The sequence below is a fragment of the Protopterus annectens genome, chromosome 2.part2 (assembly GCF_019279795.1).
Source record: "Protopterus annectens isolate FY-2018-M chromosome 2.part2, PAN1.0, whole genome shotgun sequence".
In the NCBI taxonomy this organism is placed as follows: Eukaryota; Metazoa; Chordata; order Ceratodontiformes; family Protopteridae; genus Protopterus; species Protopterus annectens.
The window spans coordinates 128,189,788-128,212,166 of record NC_056730.1 but is presented as its reverse complement, the minus strand read 5'-3'; positions in this window follow the sequence as shown (position 1 = coordinate 128,212,166).

The following is a 22,379-nucleotide window of genomic DNA, read 5'->3' as shown; positions in this document are numbered from 1 at the left end:
AACTCACACCACCAACACCCACACATAGCAACACTAAATCCACATATGCAGAGGCCCTTAACTGTAACCTGCCCAACCAACAAGGACCTCTGAAACTGAAATCAAACAAACACCAATCATAACCAAAGTGTCACATAGCTCACAATACCAGTGTGCCACCCAGCAACAGCCCCTAAGGGAAGACAACGTACCTAACACTTTAGTCATAGGTGACTCAATAGTCGGGCACACTGATGTCGCACTCAACAGGCAGAACAAGGAGAAAATTACAGTCAGCTGCCTGTCGGGTGCCAGGATCCACCACATAACTCATGCACTCAAGTCACTCCACAACAAGTACAAATATGACTTTGCCATTGTCCACGTTGGATTGAATGACTTGAGATGTACCTCCCTGGACTACAGGAAAAGAGACATGGAAGAGCTCTCAGATCATGTGGCCCAGGCAGGTATGACCCTAGCCCTGAGTAGCATCCTGCCTTTGCCCAGAATGATACCAAAATATAAGGACAAAATGATTGACTTCAACAATTGGCTAAGCTTCTGGTGTCATTCAAAGGGGATCCAGTATCTGTCTGCCTGGGATGATATGATCGACAGACCATGATGTTTTGCCAGAGGTGGTCTGCACCTGTCACTCCTGGGATTCAGGTTAATAGCTAAGGCTCTTGCCACCCCTATAGTGCCTTTTCTAGGCAAAGTTCAAATGACAAAATCACCACTGTAACAGGTACAAGCATGCAAAATCTGAAGGTAATACTACTCAATGCTAGAAGTCTAAACCTCAAAATGCACTCTCTCGAGGCACTTCTAAAAATGGAGAACATTGATATCTGTGCAGTAACTGAGACCTGGTTCAAGGCTCCAGAGAGCACCCCCTGCAATATCAGGCTACAACTCTTACTACACTTTTCGGCCATCAAACCAGGATCAAAACACTAAAGGTGGAGGAGGCTACACAGAAGGCCTCTGGCTAACAAAATTCACAGATGACTGTAAATTAGAAGCCATAGTCAAGTCCCCAATGATGTGGACATCCTACAGAAGGGCCTCGCCAAGACAGATGCCTGGTGTCAGAGCCATGGTCTCAAGCTCAAGGCCAAAAAGTGCAGTGCCATCCCCTTTGGTAAAAACTCTGTACCCCTGAACTACCACATAGGCAGCAATCTACTTAACACCGAATGTGTGATAAGAGACCTTGGGACCCAGGTGAACAGTAGTCTTTCATTTGATAGTCACATCACTACAGTAGTCAGGAAGTCCTTCTGTGTGGCACACCTCATCATAAAAGGGTTCTCATCCAGGAAAAAAGAGGTCATTGTTCCCCTCTACTCGACACTCATTAGACCCATTATAGAGTACAACGCCCCTTTTGGAATGTACCTCACAAGACGTCTGCAACAGCTGGAAAGGCTACAGAAGTACCTCACAAAGAAGATTACTGGCCTCAAACAAATGCTCTACACTGACCACCTCCAAAAACTCCAGCTTTACTCCGTAGTATATCGCTTACTCCGAGGTGATCTCTGCCTAACATATAAAGCTATGTCAAACCCAGAGCTTTTGGACATGCTACACCTAAAGAAATCCCAATCCCTCTAAGCTACATGGTCTAGGGACCTAAACCTTGTCACCACAATAAACAGGACATGCTGGAGGGATAGATTCCTGTCCCAGAGACTTCCCATACTCTGGAACAGGCTACCCATCTATGTCAAGCAAAGTTCTTCATTAGCACTCTTCAAGAAAAATCTTGATGAGTGGATGGGAAATAGGAAATACACCCCGGGGATCACTTCTGTGTCACTGCTTGACAGTGGCACAGGAAAATAACTTTCTTGGGTGGCGTAAGCCAGGGAACCTTGTTGGCTAGGCTTACGTAGGCCCTTGGGCCAATAGCCTAGTACCTACATTTGAACCTATGAACCTATAAGGAGTGTCCATATTCACCAAGGATATTCACACCACCAGGTTAGTTGCCCAACACAATGTGCCTGAAACCCTCCAGGTGCAACTAACACTAGGTAAGACTGCAATCCAAATTATAGCTTGCTGCAGATCCCCCACCATGCCCCAAGATTCTCACTACACCTTTCTAAACATACTGGAAAATATTAATATACAACCAAACACCCTAATACTGGGTGATTTCAACTACCCTGCCATTAACTGGGAAAACTACTCGTGTACCAACACCTTTGCCCAACGGGTCTTCGAATTCATAAATTCCAATGGCCTGGATCAATTAATCCATAGTCCCACCAGGGGCTGCAGTATCCTAGACCTGGTCATTACCAACATGGGAAATCAATGCTCCACACCTATGATCACCCCCTTGTTGGTCAGGTCATATCATAAGCTAATCACCCTTAACATCCACATCCTACCCCCACCCCCAGTAAGGAAACCTCCATAAAAAACTTCTCCAAAGCCAACTTCATGCTACTCAAGTCAGAAGTTACAAACTTCATGACACCCATGCAGATGGAAACTGAAAGTTCGACTGCTGTGTCCTACACTAAGGCACTGTACGAGCACATCCACTCGTGCATGAATCGTGCCATCCCAAATAGAACCAAGATGCTGTCCTCCAAAAAAGGAAGCCAATCTGGTGGTCCTCTGCCATAAACAAACTTAACAACAAAAGGAAGAAACTGTTGCAGAAAAGAGGAAAATCCCAGGATGCAAAAAAACTCCCTTACCAGCCTCAGTAAGAAGTTGAGATCCCTCCTAAAATCCTCCAAAGCTAGTTACGAAAAGAAAATTGTCAAAGATTCCAGAGACAACCACAAGGCATTCTATAACTATGTCAAGCATCTAAATGGCGATGCTCAGATCCGCTCTGAGTTACAACAGAATGGCATTAAATATACTAATCCCAAGGATATTGCCAATATCTTGGTAGATCGATTCAGTGCCAACTTCAACCTCCTCTCACCCCCTAAATGGCCCATCTCAATACTGGAAGATTGCCAAATTCCATTAATAACAGCCACACAGGTAAAAAATGCACTCTCCAAAGCTAAGAATTCAGCATCCATGGGGCCAGATGACATCCCAGGCTGTGTACTACATGAACTACAAAATGAATTGGCACCTCACCTAAGTTTCATAGTTTCATAGTTTAGTACTAGGCTATCTGCCTTGAGGCATTTGCAACCTAGCCCTAGTGATGTGGCTTTCGCCACCCCATGTAGTGGTACTAAGGTGTATAGAACAAATTTAGAGTACTGTGCCTTTGTCTAGTAGTGACGCATTGAAGATCCCCTTACTTATTAAAATTAGTTTACTGTGCCTCTGTGAAGTAGCGATACAGGGGTGACCCCCGGGGTAAACCTACGATCTCCCATCCACTCGTCAAGATTTCTCTTGAAGAGAGACAGTGAGGGGCTCTGCCTAACATGGACTGGGATTTTGTTCCAGAGTATGGGAAGCCTCTGAGTTATGAATCTATCTCTCCAGCATGTTCTATTCATGTTTGTACTGAGGTTTAAATCTTTGGCTCTCGTGGTTCTTATGGATTTTGATTTTTTGAGGTGGAGCATGTCCATCAATTCCTGGTTGGACATGGCCTTGTATGTCAGGCACAGATCACCTCTGAGCAGGCGGTATGCTACTGAATAGAGCTGGAGTTTCTTTACCCTGGCAGCATATGACATATGTTAGAAACCCTTGATCCTCTTGGTGAGGTACTTCTGGGGTCTCTCCAGCTGTTGTAAGTGCCGTGTGAGGTACATACCAAATGGGGCATTGTACTCAATCATGGGCCTGATAAGGGAGGAGTACAGGGGCACGATGACCTCCTTTGATCTGGATGTGAACCCCTTCATGATAAGGTGGGCAAGGTAGAAAGTCTTTCTAACCACTTTGGCAACGTGGGTGTAAAATGAGAGGTCACTATCAACTTGGGTCCCCAGGTCTCTGATTACTTTTTCGGTACTTAGTGGGTTACTGTCTATGTGATAATTTGTGGGTATTTTGTTTTTCCCAAAGGGGATGACTATACATTTCTTGGCATTCAGTTTAAGGCCGTGATTCCGGCACCAGTTGTCCGTTTCGGTGAGGCCTTTCTGTAGGATGTATGTGTCAGCTGGTGTATCGACTATGGCGCCTAGTTTGCAGTCATCTGCAAACTTTGTCAGCCACAACCCTCCCATGTTTGCTTTCACATTTGAGAAATAAATGCCGAACAAGAGGGGTCCCAGGACAGAGCCCTGTGGGACACCACTTGTGACTGGCTTTGAGTCTGACATGGCTCCCGCTATCTTGACTTTATGGGTTCTGTTCTTTAGCCAGTTTGCAACCCATCTTGTGACATATGGATTTACTTTTAAGCTGTTTAGCTTGTCTATGATCCCCGAGTGGGGTATTGTGTCGAAGGCTTTAGCCAAGTCAAGGTAGGCTGTATGGATTGCCTTGCCCTCATCAATGGCTCTAGTGACTGTTTCGAAAAAGTCAACCAGGTTCAAAAGGCAGGATCTGCCTTTTACAAAGCCGAACTGGGTGGGATCAAGTGTCTGTAGGTCCCCAATGTTGTTGTTTATGAGTTCCATAATAATTCTTTCCATAGCTTTGCAAACCAGGCTGGTCAAGCTTATGGGGCGGTAGTTCCCAGGGTCTGTAGGGGAGCCTCCCTTGTGGAGTGGTACCACTGTTGCTGTACGCCAGTGTTCAGGTACATATCCTGTAGTAAGGCTAAGGTTAAATAACATTTTTATATGCAGGTTTAGCTCCTCTTGGAGTTCATGTATCACGCAGCCGGGGATACCATCAGGTCCCATAGATGCTGTGTTTTTTGCTTTGTTGAGGGCAGTTCTCACCTGGACATCAGAGATGACAGGGAGGTTACATTCAGCTGGGATGAGTATTTCTTCTTTTGGAGGTGATGGAGGGGAGAAATTTGCACTGAACCTGTCTGCCAGAATGTTGGCAATATCTGTGGGTTCAGTAAATTTTTTGCCATTGTGTGTACTAACTCTGAGCATATTTGAGTGTTTCCGCCCAGGTTTCTAACATAACTGAAGAATGCCTTGTGGTTATCTTTAGTGTCCTTGGCGATTTTTCTCTCAAAGTTGACCTTGGATATTTTTATGAGAGAATGTAGCTTTCTACTAGTGCTGATCAGAGATGCCTTCCCTTTATGGGATTTTGCTCTGTCTTGCAGTAGCTTCCTTCTTTTGTTATACAGTTTGTTTATGGCTAGGGTCCACCAGACAGGACGCTTTCCTTTGGTGGAGAGGGTCTTGGTTTTATTTGGGATTGCACGATCCATGCATTCTTGGAGATGTCCGTAGAAAGCATTTGTGTAGGAATCAGCATTGTGGGATGTGGTTTCCATTGGCCCTGAGGGCTTAAATGATACCATCTCAGTCTTGAGAAGTGTAAAGTCGGCTTTTGAGAAGTTTCTCACTGTAGTCTTTTCTGCTGGGGGTGGAGGTGGTAAATGTATATCCAGGGTGATTAGTTTGTGGTCAGATCTCACCAGTGAGGGCAATACTTCTGGTGTGGAGCATTGTGTCTCCATGTTTGTGATGATCAGGTCTAGTATATTATCCCCCCTTGTGGGAGAGGTGACTAGTTGTTCCATTGCATTTGAGTTTGTGAATTCCAGGAACCTTTGGGCTAGAGTGTTAGGGCTAGAATAGTGCACCCAGTCTATGTTAGGGTAGTTGAAGTCTCCCAATATGATGGTATTTGGTGAGACATTCATATCTTCCAATGTCTTCAGGAAGGCTGAGTGGGGTTCTTGAGATTGGGAGGGTGGTCTGTAACATGCAACCAGTTGTATAGCAGTTTTGCCTATGGTTAGCTGCACCTGGATGGTCTCCGATGCTTCATGAGTTGCCACTAACCTAGAGGTGTGGGTGTCCTTGATGAATATGGACACTCCCCCTCCCTTTGTGGTTCGGCCTGGGTTTTGGGGCCGAAAAGCATGATACGAGGTAAAGCCTGGTATCACTGGGGTGCTCTCAGGAGCCTTGAATCAGGTCTCGGTTACAGCGCAGACATCGATGTTCTCCATACTGAGGAGTGCTTCGAGAGCCTGCATCTTGAGGTTTAGACTTCTGGCGTTGAGCAGCATTACCCTTAATTTTATTCCATTTTTGTTTTCTAAGGAGGTGGATTCGTCTTTTGAGCCTTGCCTAAAAAAGGCACTATGGGGGTGGCAAGAGCCTTAGCCAATATCCAGAAGCCCAGTGGTGACAGGTGCAAGCCGTCCCTTGCAAAGCAGAGTGGCTTGTCCAGCATGTCATCCCAAGCAGACAGACAAGTGTCATGTTTAATCATACCCTCACCTCAGGCTTCATGCCCATTGAATGGCACACAGCTACAGTTATCCCACTCCACAAGGGGGGGATCCACCTTGGATCCCAGGAACTACCGCCCCATCAGTCTGATGAGCCTGATCTGCAAGACCATGGAACTTATTATCGTGGAATTGGCAACCTTCAAACACTGGACCCCACCCAGTTTGGGTTTGTGAAGGGCCGATCTTGTCTCCTGAACCTGATTGACTTCTTTGAATCAGTCTCCAGAGCTGTGGATGAGGGTAAGGCCGTCCACACAGCCTATCTGGACCTCGCCAAGGCCTTTGACACCATCCCCCACTTTGGAATCATAGATAAACTTACTAAGCTGGGCATTAATCCCTATGTCACTTGATGGGTTGCCAACTGGCTTACTGACAGAACCCACATTGTAAAAGTAGCTGACTCCAAATCTAGCTCTAGACAAGTGACAAGTGGAGTACCTCAGGGTTCAGTCCTGGGACCGGTCTTGTTTGGCATCTACTTCTCTGAAGTACAGGCCAACACTAAGGGACTCTGGCTAACAAAGTTTGCAGATGACTGCAAACTAGGAGCCATTATTGAATCCCCAAATGATGTGGATACTATACAAAATGGCCTTACAGAAACAGATGCTTGGTGCCAGAGCCATGGGCTCAAGCTCATTGCCAAGAAATGTATAGATGTTATGTAATCCTATCTCACCTACATTCTGTACTGATGGGCTCGGAGCCGATCCCTCAGCTCCGACTCGGCACGCTATGCTATAGAGCGAGGCCTCTTATTGGCTGAGCTATTTCTTATCCCAGGATGCACCACCACTAATCCCCCAGATCTCGTTTGCCGCTTACAAGCTAAGACGTGGTCTCGACTTGGCTGGGCTAAGTACTAATTTATTTAGACTTTTCCTGTCAGTAATTTGCTAGTTTTCATCCCAAAAGCTGTTTTAACAGCTATTTTTGTGATACGTGTGTGTATTTGCTGATTTTGTTGAGAAAGTTGTTCTTTTTTGTTAAGGGAAGGTTTCCCGTTTTAGTTAGAGGGGCCTTCCCCTTTTGCTATTCTAGCATTTATTTGTGGCTAGCGTTTATTTGTGGGTCAAGTACCCGTTTTAGTTAGAGGGTCTTGACCCTCTCTTTCTGTGTTTTTTCTTGTGCATTGTGTAAAAAAAAAAAAAAAAAACTTTATAATTTGAACTTCTAGTTTTTCGTGTTATCTTAGATAACTGTGTTTTCTCTAGTCATGTCAAAAGAACATAAACCCTCCGGGTTTAAAAAATGCACGAGGTGTGGTTTTAAGATGTCCATAACGGACGACCACTCCTCGTGCATTTACTGCTTAGGCGCCAAGCACCTACAAGAATCATGTAGCATGTGTCACGCCTTCTCATCTAGTGTCCTCCAGGAGAGGAAAAACAAATTAATCCTTAAGGGGTTAATCAAGCCATCCTTCGAGGAAGCTTTATCTTCGTCTCCCTCTCCTTCAAAAAAGAAGAAAGCGTCGGCTTCGACCAGTCAGTCGGAACCGACTGCCAAAAAACCTAGGCAGACTTCTCCATCGGCTCCATGGACGCCGAGGGCGGAACGGTCTGCCTCGATGCCTCCAGCCTCGACCCCTCTGGTTTCGGAGCCGAGGACTGGGGCATCAAGAGGCGGGTCACCTTCATTGGCTCCACTGATATTGGAGCCGATAAGGGTTACCGGCTCAGACTCTTCCCCTTCGGAGCCGAAGTCCTTATCGGCACCGAGGGAAATTGCCTTGAGATCTCTCTCGGAGTCGATAGTTGTAGAATCCATTCAGAGCCGGTCCCCTAGTCCTTTGGAGCCGATGGAGAAATCGGTTCAGACCTGATCGGTATCGTCCAGATCATCCAAGATGTCTGATTCGGACATCGACAGGGTGCTCCTTAGACTCTTCCAGTCTCCGGTGTTCCAAAGCTAGTTTCGGCTCCAGCCCATTCGGCTTCGGAGCTGATGGTCCACCTCCCTACTATGGTTCCTCCTCCAACAGCCTCGGCACCGTTGGAGCAGGTGCTGGTGGAACCGGTGGAGGTTTTAGGGTCGGGCCCGACCCTTACTCCAACTCCGGCTCTTGGGTCGGAGTTCAGTACACGGACTTCTTCCGTCGGCCCCGGGGGGGATGCTTTGGGATTGATGTTTTCGGTCCCAAGTCTCCCTCTTGGTGTGTCGGCGGCGGGATTGCCATCTACCGTCGTGGCCACGGAGGTGGGACCCTCCCAGGATTCTGGTGGTCCCGCCTTCAGGGCTATGAGGAGTGCGTTAGCCAAATCATCTTTGGCTACCTCCACGGTCTCCCCAGCTCCTTCCCTGCATACCGAGACTGGGTCTTTGGCAGTCCCCCTGTCCTTAAACAGCAGAGCCCCGGGGCCTGAGGTTACCCCCACTGGGGTTTCCCCCCTCCTGGAGGTCCTTCTGAAGCCTCTTCGGAAGAACCCCCCAGGAAAAGATTGTGCAAGAGGAAGCACGTTGACCCCCCTGATGAGTCTCTTACATCAGACACTGATCTCGATGATGCAGAAGGGTCCCCTAAGTCGTCCTCAGATGATGTCTCTTTTGCAGACATCCTGGAAGCCCTTAAACAACGAGGCGGCTGGCAGTCCAAACCCCCTTCTGCTGATGAGTCGGTGTTCCTTAAGGCCTTCGGGGCTCAGCCCTCCGCCTCCTGGGTGTCTCCGCCCTTCGACGAGCTCTTGGATTTGATCTGTTGAAGGGCGTGGGAACACCCAGACTCTGTGGAACCGGTGCCTGCTCGTCCGAATAAGTTCCTCTCGGCACCCCCTGAAAAAGAGTTTCTAACTAAAGGTGTGGCTGTAGATGCTTTGGTGGTGGCATCTGCTACCCAGCAAGATGTAGCAGAGGCTTCGACATCCGTCCATCCTCCTAATAAGGAGTCTAGGAGCATGGATCGGTACAGAAAGCGCACCCTAAGTTCAGCGGCCTTTACATTAAGGTCCTTGAGCTACCTTACGCACTTTACTAGATTTCAGAGGGATCTGATTAAAGAACTATCCGATACCCTCTTGGGTAACCTGCCTGAGGAGCTAGCCCAGACGGTTGGCTCTCAGCTGGCTACATTGTCGTCCATTTCAAACTCGTCCATGATGCTCATTTCTTATGCGGCCGAAGGGGCGAGTAGAGCGGCGGGTACAGGCATTGCTCTATGGAGACAAGCCTGGCTCCGCCTGTGTCATTTTGCAGAGGCCTTTAAGTCTTCCTTTGCTGACGCCCCCTTTGATGGGTCCTCACTGTTTGGACCCAAGGTAATGGACACACTGACCCGCTGCGAACAGGAGGGTAAGACTCTGACTGCCGTAGGGGCACGATTTTCCACTCCCTTTTGGCCTTTTCCCAAGGCTAAAAGAGGAGGGAAAATGTGGTTCCGTAGATCTCAGAAGCCTTACCCCTCTCAGCAGGAGGATCCCCCTTCCAGAGGCAGAGGAGGGGGAAATTCTTCTGGAAGACGCAGTCCCAGAGGTGGCAGAGGCCCTCATAACACTGGAGACTGTGAGTCCTTTTGTGGCTCTTCAGCCTTTCACAGTCCCTGAGGGATTGCCCGACTGTGCAGCTCCAGAGCCAGTCGGGGGTCGTTTCTCGAAGCACCTAAAAGCCTGGGAAGGTATCACTCAGGACCGATGGGTGCTTCGAATTATCGCCGGAGGTTACACCATCCCTTTCTCTCACTCACCACCTCAGTCCAAAAAAATCCCGGACCCGTCACCCAGTCAACGGGATACTGCAGCCTCAGAAGTTTCAAAGCTGCTGCAAAAAGGAGCCATCCAACCGGTCCCCGCAGACCAGATCGGATTAGGGACTTACTCAAGATTCTTTTTGGTGCCAAAAAAGACTGGGGACTTGAGGCCCATTTTGGACCTCAGCATTCTAAACCGTTCAGTCAGAAAGTCCATGTTCCGAATGGTCACCCTACAAACCATTCTCCCATTGCTGGAGAAAGGTGTTTGGATGTGCTCCATAGATCTCAAGGACGCTTATTACCATATCATGGTACATCAAGCGTCCAGGAGACATCTGCGCTTCAGCCTAGGAGGCAGTCATTTTCAGTTCCGCGCGCTGCCCTTTGGTCTCACCACAGCCCCAGGGTGTTCACCAAGTGCTTGGCAGTCGTGACTGCTCACCTGAGAAGTCTAGGATTCCAGGTGTTTCCGTATCTAGACGACTGGCTCCTAACTACCACCTCCAAGCATCTACTACTGCGGAGCCTACAAGCCACTATATCACTGGGCAGTTCCCTTGGAATCACCTTCAATTGGCCAAAGTCTGTGTTGCTGCCATCTCAACGAATAAGATTCATAGGGGTAGAGATAGACTCAAACCGAATGCGGGTCTATCTACCTACAGACAGAATACAAACCATACAGACTCAAGTTCGAGCCTTACTTCCCAGGTCCAAAGCCCCAGCCAGAATGGTCCTGCAGCTATTGGGATCCATGTCCGCCACGGTTCTTCTAGTCCCCTTGGCAAGGTTGCACATGAGAATTCTCCAGTGGCTTCTTTCAGCTCAGTGGTCCTTTCAGGAACTCCCTCTCAGTCACCTCATATGGATCACGGAAACATGCAAACGGGACCTTCGCTGGTGGCTAGTGCCCTCCAATTTGGATCAGGGACGACCCTTTGTTCCACCTCCTCCTGCAGCCACTTTGACCACGGACGCCTCCCAGATGGGGTGGGGGGGGCATTCCCTGGGCAGGTCAGTCCAAGGCAAATGGCACCCGGAAGAGACCCTACTTCATATCAACATCCTAGAAATGAGGGCAGTACTTATGTCCCTTCAAGCCCTTCACGATTATCTTCCTCAGGACGTAATTGCCGTTCACTCAGACAACATGTCAGTTGTCTGGTACCTGAAGAAACAGGGAGGGATCAGATCCTATCCTCTTTGCAGAGAGGCCATGAGAGTCTGGGAATGGGCAGTCTCGACCAAACGCTTTCTAGTGGCTACTCATATCCCGGGCAAGTCCAATGTGATAGCCGACAGACTGAGCAGAACCATCCTCTCTCCTCACGAATGGTCTCTGAACATGACAGCTGCAAGTCAGATTTTCAGCAAATGGGGAGTTCCGTGTTGCGACCTCTTCGCGACTCCACTAAATGCGAAGTGCAAAGAATTCTTCTCCCTAACCCCGGCTCCGGGGAAGAGCTCCATGGACGCACTAGCCCGTCCTTGGCCCACCGGCTTGCTTTATGCCTTCCCCCCAGTTCCTCTCCTTCCCAGGGTGATCCAAAAGGCATCTCTGTTGGGGAGCAAAATGATGTTAGTTGCTCCTTACTGGCCTCGTCAAGTATGGTTTCCCTATCTTTGGAAATATGCTCTGGAAGGTCCATGGTTCCTGGATCAGATTCCAGACCTTTTGGTTCATCAGTCGGGACTATTCCACCAGTCCCTGCACACCTTAAAATTGATGGCTTGGCTCCTCCTCTTCCGACTATAGTCAGGAGTCATACATTGGATCCAGAGGTTGTACACATATTATCTTTGGCCCATACGTCTGCTACAAAGAAACTGTATTCTAGCAAATGGAAAAGATTTGCTATTTGGGCTCAACTCCGGGGCCTGGATCCCATCTCTATTCCCGTGGCAGAAGTACTAAAATTTTTAACTTCTGTTTTCAATCAAGGCTCTTCAGTCTCTACCATCAAGGTTCAATTGGCAGCGATTTCCAATTTTCACGAATCTATAAATCCACCTTTAATGAGCAACAGATTGTGTAAGACCTTCTTGAAAGGTGCTGCTCTGTTAAGACCTCCAATTTCTCATCCTGCTCCTCCATGGGATCTCGATGTGGTGTTACGCGCCTTAACTTCCTCCCCCTTTGAACCGGCAGCTACATGTGATCCAAAATTTCTATCATGGAAGACTGCTTTTCTGGTGGCGGTTACTTCTGCCAGAAGAGTTTCAGAGCTTCAAGCTTTGTCTGTAAAACCCCCGTACTTGGTTTTTCACAAAGACAGAGTATCTCTCAGGCCAAATCCTTCCTTTGTCCCTAAAGTTTGTTCCAGTTTCTGCTTACAACAATCGTTAGAACTTCCAGTCTTTTTTCCAAAATATTCTAACAAAGCGGAATTCATATTCCACACACTGGATGTCCACAGGCAGTTGCGTTTTTATTTAGACAGGACCAAACAAACAAGGAAAACAGATCAGTTGTTTGTATCCTTTGCAGACAATAAATTGGGCAAAGCTGTCACAAAGGTCACTATTGCCAAATGGATCAGGGACTGTATTACTCAAGCTTATTCTTATTCTAACAAAGAGCTTACCACCTCTGTCAAAGCTCATTCTACAAGGGCTATGGCTACTTCGATAGCATTTCATTCTAAGCTTGCCATTAGTGACATTTGTGCTGCGGCTACATGGTCTTCCCCGCACACTTTCATTTCCCACTACAAATTGGATGTGGCATCTAGAGGACGAGCTTCATTTGGTTCCACAGTGCTCAGGAGTGTTTTCCAATGAGCCACCCGGGATTTAGGTGCTAGGGACGCTGTCCCATCAGTACAGAATGTAGGCGAGATAGGATCACATAACATCTTTTAGTTATGTACTCACCATAACTTTAGATGTTTGGGATCCATCTCGCCTACATTCCTAATAACCCACCCTCTTTCCCCCTTCCTTGCAGATCAGAGGATATCAGAAGGTCCGAATCCTGTTGTTTCATCTTGAAACATCTAACAATGTTATATAAACAAGTTGTGCATGTGTGCATGAATGCGGACAAACAAGATCTGGGGGATTAGTGGTGGTGCATCCTGGGATAAGAAATAGCTCAGCCAATAAGAGGCCTCGCTCTATAGCATAGCGTGCCGAGTCGGCGCCGAGGGATCGGCTCCGAGCCCATCAGTACAGAATGTAGGCGAGATGGATCCCAAACATCTAAAGTTATGGTGAGTACATAACTAAAAGTTATCCCCTTTGGGAAAAAAACATGTACCCATGAATTACCACATATAGGTGGGCAGTACACTAAACACCGAAAGTGTGATAAGAGACTTAGGGACACATGTGGACAGTGGTCTCACCTTCGATAACCACATCACAACAACAGTCAGGAAATCCTTCTATGAGGCACACCTCATCACTAAGAGCTTTTCATCCAGAAAAAAGGAGGTTATTGTCCCACTGTACTTATCCCTCATTAGATCCATTATAGAATACAACGCCCTGTTTGGTATGTACCTCTCAAGACATCTGCAACAACTGGAAAGGCGGCAGAAATACCTCACTAAAAGAATCACAGACCTATAGCAGATGCCCTATGCTGACCGCCTTAAAAAACTCCAGCTATACTCTGTCGCATATCATCTACTCAGAGGCGATCTCTACTTAGCATACAATGCCATGCCAAACCCAGAGCTGTTAGACATGCTACACTTAAAGAAATCCCAATCCCTCAGATCTACATGCTCCAGAGATCTAAACCTTGTCATCACAATAAACAAAACATGCTGAAGGGATAGGTTCTTGACCCAGAGACTCCCCAGACTCTGGAATAGACTGCCCATACATGTCAAGCAGAGCGCCTCTTTGGCTGTCTTCAAAAGGAACCTTGACGATTGGATGGGAGAAATGAAATTCACCCTGGGGATCACGTCATTCGCCCTGCTAGATAGTGGTCCAGGGAAGTAAATAGTGTGGGAAGAAATAGCCAGGGAATTGTTATGGCGTGGCTTGTATAGGCCCTAGGGCCGATAGCCTAGTACCAACCTATGAACCTATGAACTACTGCATAGACAGCAGTCTACTTAACACCAAATGTGTAATAAGAGACCTTGGGAACCAGGTGGACAGTAGTCTGTCCTTTGATAGTCACATCGCCACAGTAGTCAGGAAGTCCTTCTACATGGCACACCTCATCATAAAAGGGTTCTCATCCAGGAAAAAAGAGGCCATTGTTTCCCTCTACATGACACTCATTAGACCCATTATAGAGTACAATGCCCCTTTTGGAATGTACCTCACAAGACATCTGCAGCAGCTGGAAATGCCATGGAAGTACCTCACAAAGAGGATTACTGGCCTCAAACAGATGCCCTACACTGACCGTCTCAAAAAACTCCAGCTTTACTCCGTAGCATATCACCTACTCCAAGGTGATCTCTGCCTAACATATAAAACTATGACAAACCCAGAGCTGTTGGACATGCTACACCTAAAGAAATCTCAATCCCTCCGAGCTACACGGTCTGGGGACCTAAAACTTGTCACCACAATAAAAAGGACATGCTGGAGGGATAGATTCCTGTCCCAGAAACTTCCCGTACTCTGGAATAGGCTACCCATCTATGTCAAGCAAAGTTCTTCATTAGCACTCTTCAAGAAAAATCTTGATGAGTGGATGGAAAATAGGAAATACACCCCGGGGATCACTTCTGTGTCTCTGCCCGACAGTGGCATAGGAAAATAACTTTCTTGGGTGGCGTAAGCCAGGGAACCCTGTTGGTTAGGCTTACATAGGCCCTCGGGCCGATAGCCTAGTACCTACCTATGAACCTATAAGAATATAATGTGTACTGTTTTGTTGGATGACTTTCTTTTTTAAGTATATGCTGTTACTGTTTGTTAAATAACTGAATTGCTTGTTAGGTATGTGGTGTGTGCTGCCTTGTGAAATGACAGAAATCTGCCTTTTCAATGTATGTTAAAGTAATTGTGGGCAGTTCCCACAAGAAATAAGAAAATGTATTACTATTAAAAAAAAAAAACACACAAGGAGTTGCCTTGTGTCGAGGGTGGTACCCTCAAGATTAAAGTGGGGGGAACCCATAAGAACTGTGTGTATGTACATATATATATATATATATATATATATATATATATATATATATATATATATATATAAACACACACAAGGAGGTGCCTTATGTCGAGGGCAGTACTCTCAAGGTTATAGTGGGAGGATCCCACAGGAACTCAGGGCAAGTGTTTTAAATATAAAAGAGAATTTAACACAAGGAGGTGCCTTGTGCTGAGGGCAGTACTCTCAGGATAAAAAAAAGGTAAGAAGCATAACTGTTTGCTTTGTGCTGCTTTAATGTATGCCTGATATCTTTGATGTTGTGTGATGTATGACCGAAGAGAGAGAAAGAGAAAAGTTAAAAACAGAGTTACTTGAAATTAATGAGTGTACAGTATGTTCGGACGCAGATGTGTGTGCACAGAGTTAATTCAAATTTATGAGCCTAAAGCATGTTAAGACGTAGATGTGTGTACAGAGTTACTTCAGATTCATGAGCCTACAGCATGTTGGGGAGTAAGTGTGTCTGTTGTTAAATCAAGTGGGATTGTGTAAAACTCCTTCACAGGATCTGAAAGAGTGGTCAGTTCTAGACAGAACCTGTTCGCCCATTATCCCAATCACAATGCTGGAGCTGTAACTTTTGAACTTGTGACTGCATGAAAGCAAGAGGGTGCTGTGGGAAAAGGCTGATCAAAACCTGCCCTCTGTCCCTGTATGATGACAGGATTCCTACCCTTCCCTCCCTGTATAGTGTGTGGATTGATATAGTAAGTTATTTTTCTTTCCTCTGAACTGCTTGGATCCAGGATCTGTAAGGTAAGTTAAAATAAGAGAGAGAGAGAGAGAGAGAGAGAGAAATGGGAACAAAGATAAGCAAGCAGGATCAAATCCCTGAATAAGGAACACCTGCATATTTTATGTATCATAATTATGGTAAAGAAAGTTGTAAAGTATTTGCATGACTGGTTTCACCTTACTAACAATTGATGTGATAGTGTTCAATCTCGCCGTTTGTTCTTACACATGGGTCCGGAGCCGATCCTCGGCTCCGTGTCGGCCGCTTGCAAGCTCTGCATCGAGAAGAAGCTCGAGACAATCTAATACCCACAATCCCCCTCTGCCTTTACCTCAGATCTAGTTTGCCGCTGCTGCGTTCGCATCGCTGGGAGCTAGCTCGAGCATCTTCAGATAAGATATAACTTTATTTTTTATTTTTTTTTTTTTGTTATATTTTAGAAAAAGTTGTTCTGAAAGTACCTTTAGGTATACTTAGTGTATGTGTGTGTGTAGGTAGATTTCTCGGTACCGTTAAATTTAATTTATCTGGTTAGAGTTTTCGGGGCCTACTACCCCCTTCTAAATTTGACAACCGGACTGACATACCCATCGGATATGACTTGTTTACATTGGATTTGTCTTTTATACTGGACTTGACTTTTCTCTCTACTGAAAAATGTCTGACAAAATTAAATCAGGCTTTAAGCGTTGTCAGTGTGGCCAAAAAATGTCAGTTACTGACAACCATAGTTCCTGTGTCTACTGCCTTGGCCCTCTCCACTTACAAGAGGACTGTTCAATTTGTCACTCTTTTAGTGGGAGGGTCATGACAGATAGGCGCAGGAAACTCATGGACAGAGGGTTGTTAAAACCTTCCTTTCAGGAGGCTCTGGATGCTTCAGACCAGGCATCCAAATCCTCGAAGGAATCGAAGACGTCGGAGCCCAAGTCATCGGCTCTGAGCTCTTCGAGTAAAGTTAGATCACCGGTTCCACAGACTTCGGGGCCGAGTGTTCAACTGGTGTCAGTTCCTGAGCCTCGAGTCTTGGAACCGGTGATGGAGCTCCCTCCCTCGACTTTATTGAGGTCGGCTCCGTCTTCGGTTCCTTCGACCCGTTCTTCTAAGCTCTCCGATGTCGATGTGGATCGTGGTGCAGAAGTTATTGGAGCATTCGGCCCTATCCAAACTTATTTCAGTTTCCACCCAGTTGGTGTCGAAACTTGAAGGCCTCCCATTGTCTCCATCCATTCCTCCTCCGAGACCTATCGAGTCTTTGGAGCCGGAAGAGGTTGATCTTCTGATTGTGGAGCCCTCGGGTCCAGAACCGTCCTTCTCGGTCTGTTCCTCTCACCTTGACTCCGGACCCGGTACCGGAGTCTCGAACCGACGATCTGTCCTTGGTTCCGGGGCCGAGTCGAACCGACGTTCGGTTCCGACCCTTCCCTCGGGCCTCGGCGGATCGATTCGGCTCCGTCCTCGGGGTCGATGCCTTCGGTGCCTGTTTCGGGGATTCTTCCCATTTCTTCGGAACCGGGAGATTCTTCGACTCGGGCCCCGGGGGCTTTCGATCTGATGAGGAAGGTGTTGTCTACCCAGACAACCACATCAGTAGAAGCAACCTCTCCTCCCCATAAAGGGCCGTTATCCTCCTCTGCACCCATGGCCACATCCAAGCGTCGAGCACCGGTGTCTCAGCCACCCCTGGAGGGTGCCCCCTCTTCCTCGGAGGCTTCTTCGGATGCTCCCCACGAAGAAGTCCCTAGGAAAAGATTGTGTAAGAGGAGACACTTGGATTCTCCACAAGAATCCTTGACATCCGATACTGACTTAGATGAGTCAGAAGTGTCCCCTAAGTCACCTTCAGAAGATGTCTCTTTTTCTGACATATTGGAGATCCTGAAACAGAGAGGTGACTGGCAGTCCCTCCCCCCTTCTGAGGATGAGTCAGTCTTGCTGAAGGCATTCGGTGCTCGCCCTTCGTCCTCCTGGGTCACTCCGCCCTTCGACGAATTAATGGAACTTATTGCTCCAAGGGCGTGGGAGGCTCCTGACACAGTGGAACCAGTCCCAAGGAAACCCAATAAGTATATCACTGCACCCCAGGACAAGACTTACTTAACAAAAGGAGTTCCAGTGGACGCTATGGTGGTGGCAGCGGCCACGAAAAAGGAGATGTCGGAATCTTTCTCATCTGTCCATCCCCCTAATAAAGATTCTAGGACTATGGACAGGTATGGGAAGCGCATTATTAGTTCAGCGGCTTTTTCCATGCGATCCCTGAACTATTTGACCCACTTTACACGACTACAGAGGGATCTAGTCAAAGAGTTGGGAGATACCCTCCAGGGTACTACAGATGCTGCTGTCTCAGAGAAAGTGACAGCGCAACTTAATACCCTTACATCCATTGTGAACTCGTCCATGAGGCTGATCTCTACGCAGCGAAGGTTCGAGTAGAGCAGCAGCTTCAGCGATTGCTCTTCGCAGACAATCCTGGATGCGCTTATGTTCATTTGCGGAAGCCTTCAAGTCTTCCTTTACTAACGCCCCATTTGACGGTGCCACTCTCTTTGGCCCCAAAGTAAAGGAGACCCTTACCCGGTGTGAGCAGGAGGGAAAGACTCTGTCTGCTGTCGGAGTCCGTTTTTCCACCCCAACCAGACCGCACCCCAAGGGGCAACGTGGGGGAAAAATGTGGTTTCAAAACCCCAAGGATCTTTCCCAGGCACACAGGGTGATGCCCTTCTAGAGGCAGAGGAGGGGCAGAGGTGGAAGACGCCGCCCTGGCGGCAGAGGGGGTCCGCAGAATCAAGGTGACAGGGATACACTCCCTGGTAAACCTTTCCAGCACTCCTGAGAGGAGGCCCGACTGTCCTGCTCTGGAGGCAGTCGGGGGTCGCTTAGCTTTATACCCTCAGGCCTGGCAAAACATAACTACAGACAAGTGGGTAAAAAGCGTGGTTACCAGAGGTTACAATATACCCTTTCTAACCCATCCCATTCCAAAGAGAAGACTCCCAGATGTACCGCCCCATCTGCGAGAGCCAGCAGCTATAGAAATTTCAAAGCTGCTAGAAAAGAGTCATCCAACCAGTCCCAGCGGACCAGCAAGGATTCGGGACTTACTCAAGGTTCTTTTTAGTTCCAAAGAAAACAGGGGACTGGAGGCCCATTCTGGACCTAAGCGACCTCAATACCTTCGTCAAAAAAGAAAAGTTCCGAATGGTCACGCTTCAATCGATCCTTCCATTCTTACAGAAGGACGACTGGATGTGCTCAATAGATCTGAAGGATGCATACTACCACATCAAAATGGCCAGGGCATCCAGAGATCATTTGCGCTTCCGGCTGGGTGCCAGTCACTTTCAATTTTGAGCCCTGCCCTTTGGTCTGACCTCAGCCCCCAGGGTCTTCACCAAATGCATGGCAGTGGTAGCATCTCACTTGAGACGCCAAGGATTCCAGGTGTTTCCGTATCTGGACGACTGGCTCCTATCTGCCACCACCCAGCGTCAACTAGTACAGGCCAGAGACTATACTCTTCAACTGTGTATTCACCTAGGAATTTCCGTAAACTTCGGAAAATCCTTACTACAGCCATCACAAAGTATCTTATTCATAGGAGCGGAATTAGATACACATCAGTTAATTCTAAGACTTCCTCCAGAAAGGATACTTTCACTTCAGACTCACATACGTCTTCTTCTCTTGTCCAGGAAATCCCCAGCAAAACTGGTGCTGAAGGTTTTGGGAGTCATGTCGGCTTCTCTTATAGCAATACCCTTGGGAAGACTGCACATGAGAGTCCTACAATGGCTACTGTTTGCGCAATGGTCGTTCCAACAACTACCTCTAACACACGAGATTCTCATAACGAACACATGCAAAACACACCTAAACTGGTGGCTCCAAATGTGCAACCTTTCCAAGGGGAGACCATTTGTGCTACCCACGCCTACAGTTACGGTGACCACGGACGCGTCCCTGATAGGGTGGGGGGGGCATCTTTCAGGGACGGACAGTCCAAGGCGAATGGACCAATTTAGAGTACAATCTGCACATCAATGTTCTAGAGTTGAGGGCAGTGTTTCTAGCATTGCAACACTTTGCTCCCCTTCTTCCTCTGGGAACTATTGCAGTTCAGACGGACAACATGTCGGTAGTCTGGTACATAAACAAGCAAGGGGGAACCAAGTCCTATCAGCTATGCAGAGAGGCCATGAGAATCTGGCAATGGGCGGAGTCCACGGGTCGCTTTCTGATAGCAACGCACATCCCGGGGTCATCCAACGTTATAGCCGACAGGCTGAGCAGAGCAATTCTGTTACCGCACGAGTGGTCCCTAAAACACTCAGTTGCGAAAAAGATTTTTCGCACGTGGGGCCAGCCGTCCTGCGATCTGTTTGCGTCTCCAATGAACGCCAAATGCAGGAGCTACTTTGCCCTATTACCCCCTCCAGGGGAAGTCCCCAGGGACGCACTGATTCACGATTGGCCCCCGGGACTCCTGTACGCATTTCCTCCCTTCCCCCTGATATCAAAGTTTCTCCAGAAAGCCAGAAACCTACACAGGACAATAATCCTCATTGCCCCATTCTGGCCTCGTCAAATTTGGTTCCCCTTCCTGATGACACACTGCATTCGGGGACCCTGGATCCTGGACCCAGAGCCAGATCTATTGACTCACTCGTCAGGGGCTCCCCATCCCGCTTTTGTCCCTCCATCTAGCAGCTTGGCTGCTCCAATTCCCAACTTAGCCAGGTCTGATCTTCTTTCGCCTGCAGTTCAGAATATATTAGTGGCTTCTCATAAAGCTTCCACTACTAAAACATATTCTAGTAAATGGAAGCGATTTGTATTCTGGGCGAATACACAGCAATTGGATCCTTTTATAGCTCCTTTGAATAAAATATTAGAGTTTTTAACAGACTTGTTCCATCAGGGTGCTTCTCCTGCCACATTAAGAGTTCAGTTGGCTGCCATTTCTAATTTCCATGTGGAAGAATGTGGGGCTCCTGTTATGGCCCACAGACTTTGTAAAGCCTTTTTAAAATGGGCTTTTCATATTAGACCAGCAATTAGATCTCCTACGTCACCTTGGAGTCTAAATTTATTGTTATCTAAATTAATGTTGCCCCCCTTTGAACCAGCCTCCTCTTGCCCATTGAAATTTTTGTCTTGGAAGACTCTCTTTTTGGTAGCCATTACATCCGCTAGGCGAGTATCTGAACTTCAAGCTCTCTCCATTAAGCACCCATATTTGATCTTTCACTCTGACAGAGTTTCTCTTCGAACTAATTCATCCTTCCTTCCTAAAGTTTGTTCTATTAATAATATTAATCAGTCTATTGAATTACCCACCTTCTTCAAGAATCACTCCAACAAAATGGAGTATATGTTGCACAAATTAGATGTTCACAGACAGCTAAGGTTTTACTTGGATAGAACAAAAGATCACAGAAAAACTGATCAACTTTTTGTAGCCTTTGCTGATAATAGGAAAGGAGTAGTGGTTACCAAAAGAACTCTTTCTAAGTGGTTAACGGATTGTATCATCTATGTCTATGATTCTTCAAATCAAACTCTTTTGCACAAACCCAAAGGACATTCCACAAGGTCAGTGTCTACATCCCTGGCTCATGCAGCCCGCCTACCACTAGACGCTATTTGTGCGGCTGCTACTTGGTCTAAGCCACATACATTCATTTCTCATTATAAGGTAGACAAGGTTTCTAGGGACAGGGCAACCTTTGGTTCCACTGTGCTCAAGAACGTCCTTCCGTGAGTTCCTCAGGAACAAGGAGCTAGGGACGCTACCCATGTGTAAGAACAAACGGCGAGATTGAACACTATCACATATAGAAGTTATGTCCTTACCATAACGTTCCATGTGGAGTGTTCATCTCGCCTTTGTTCTTACATTCCCACCCTCCCGCCCTTAGGAAGTACGTTCAGTTTTTGGTGCCTGGCCTGGGGCATTCTGCTTCTGCTTTGCAGTTGTTGTGTATATAGTTGACATGTATATATATGTGTATGTGTCTATATATATATATATATATATAGACTCTTAGTTCTGTGCATATGTGATGTAAGCATGAGTGTGCTCTCTCTGGCTACTGGTTTGCTTGCAAACTAGATCTGAGGTAAAGGCAGAGGGGGATTGTGGGTATTAGATTGTCTCGAGCTTCTTCTCGATGCAGAGCTTGCAAGCGGCCGACACGGAGCCGAGGATCGGCTCCGGACCCATGTGTAAGAACAAAGGCGAGATGAACACTCCACATGGAACGTTATGGTAAGGACATAACTTCTATTTCTGGTGGGTGTATTTCCATTAAATGGAACTTATGATAGGGATAAATTAATGAACTTGAAAGGTATTTTGGATAAAGAAGAAAAACAAAGTAAGTGGGGAGCAAATGTCAGTATTTTATTCTTGGTATACTGAAGCTCTTAAAAGAAAAAAAGAGTCGGCATTAAGGGGGTTACAGGATGCTAATAAAAAACTGTTGCAACAGGTAAAAGAGGGCAGTACAGATCA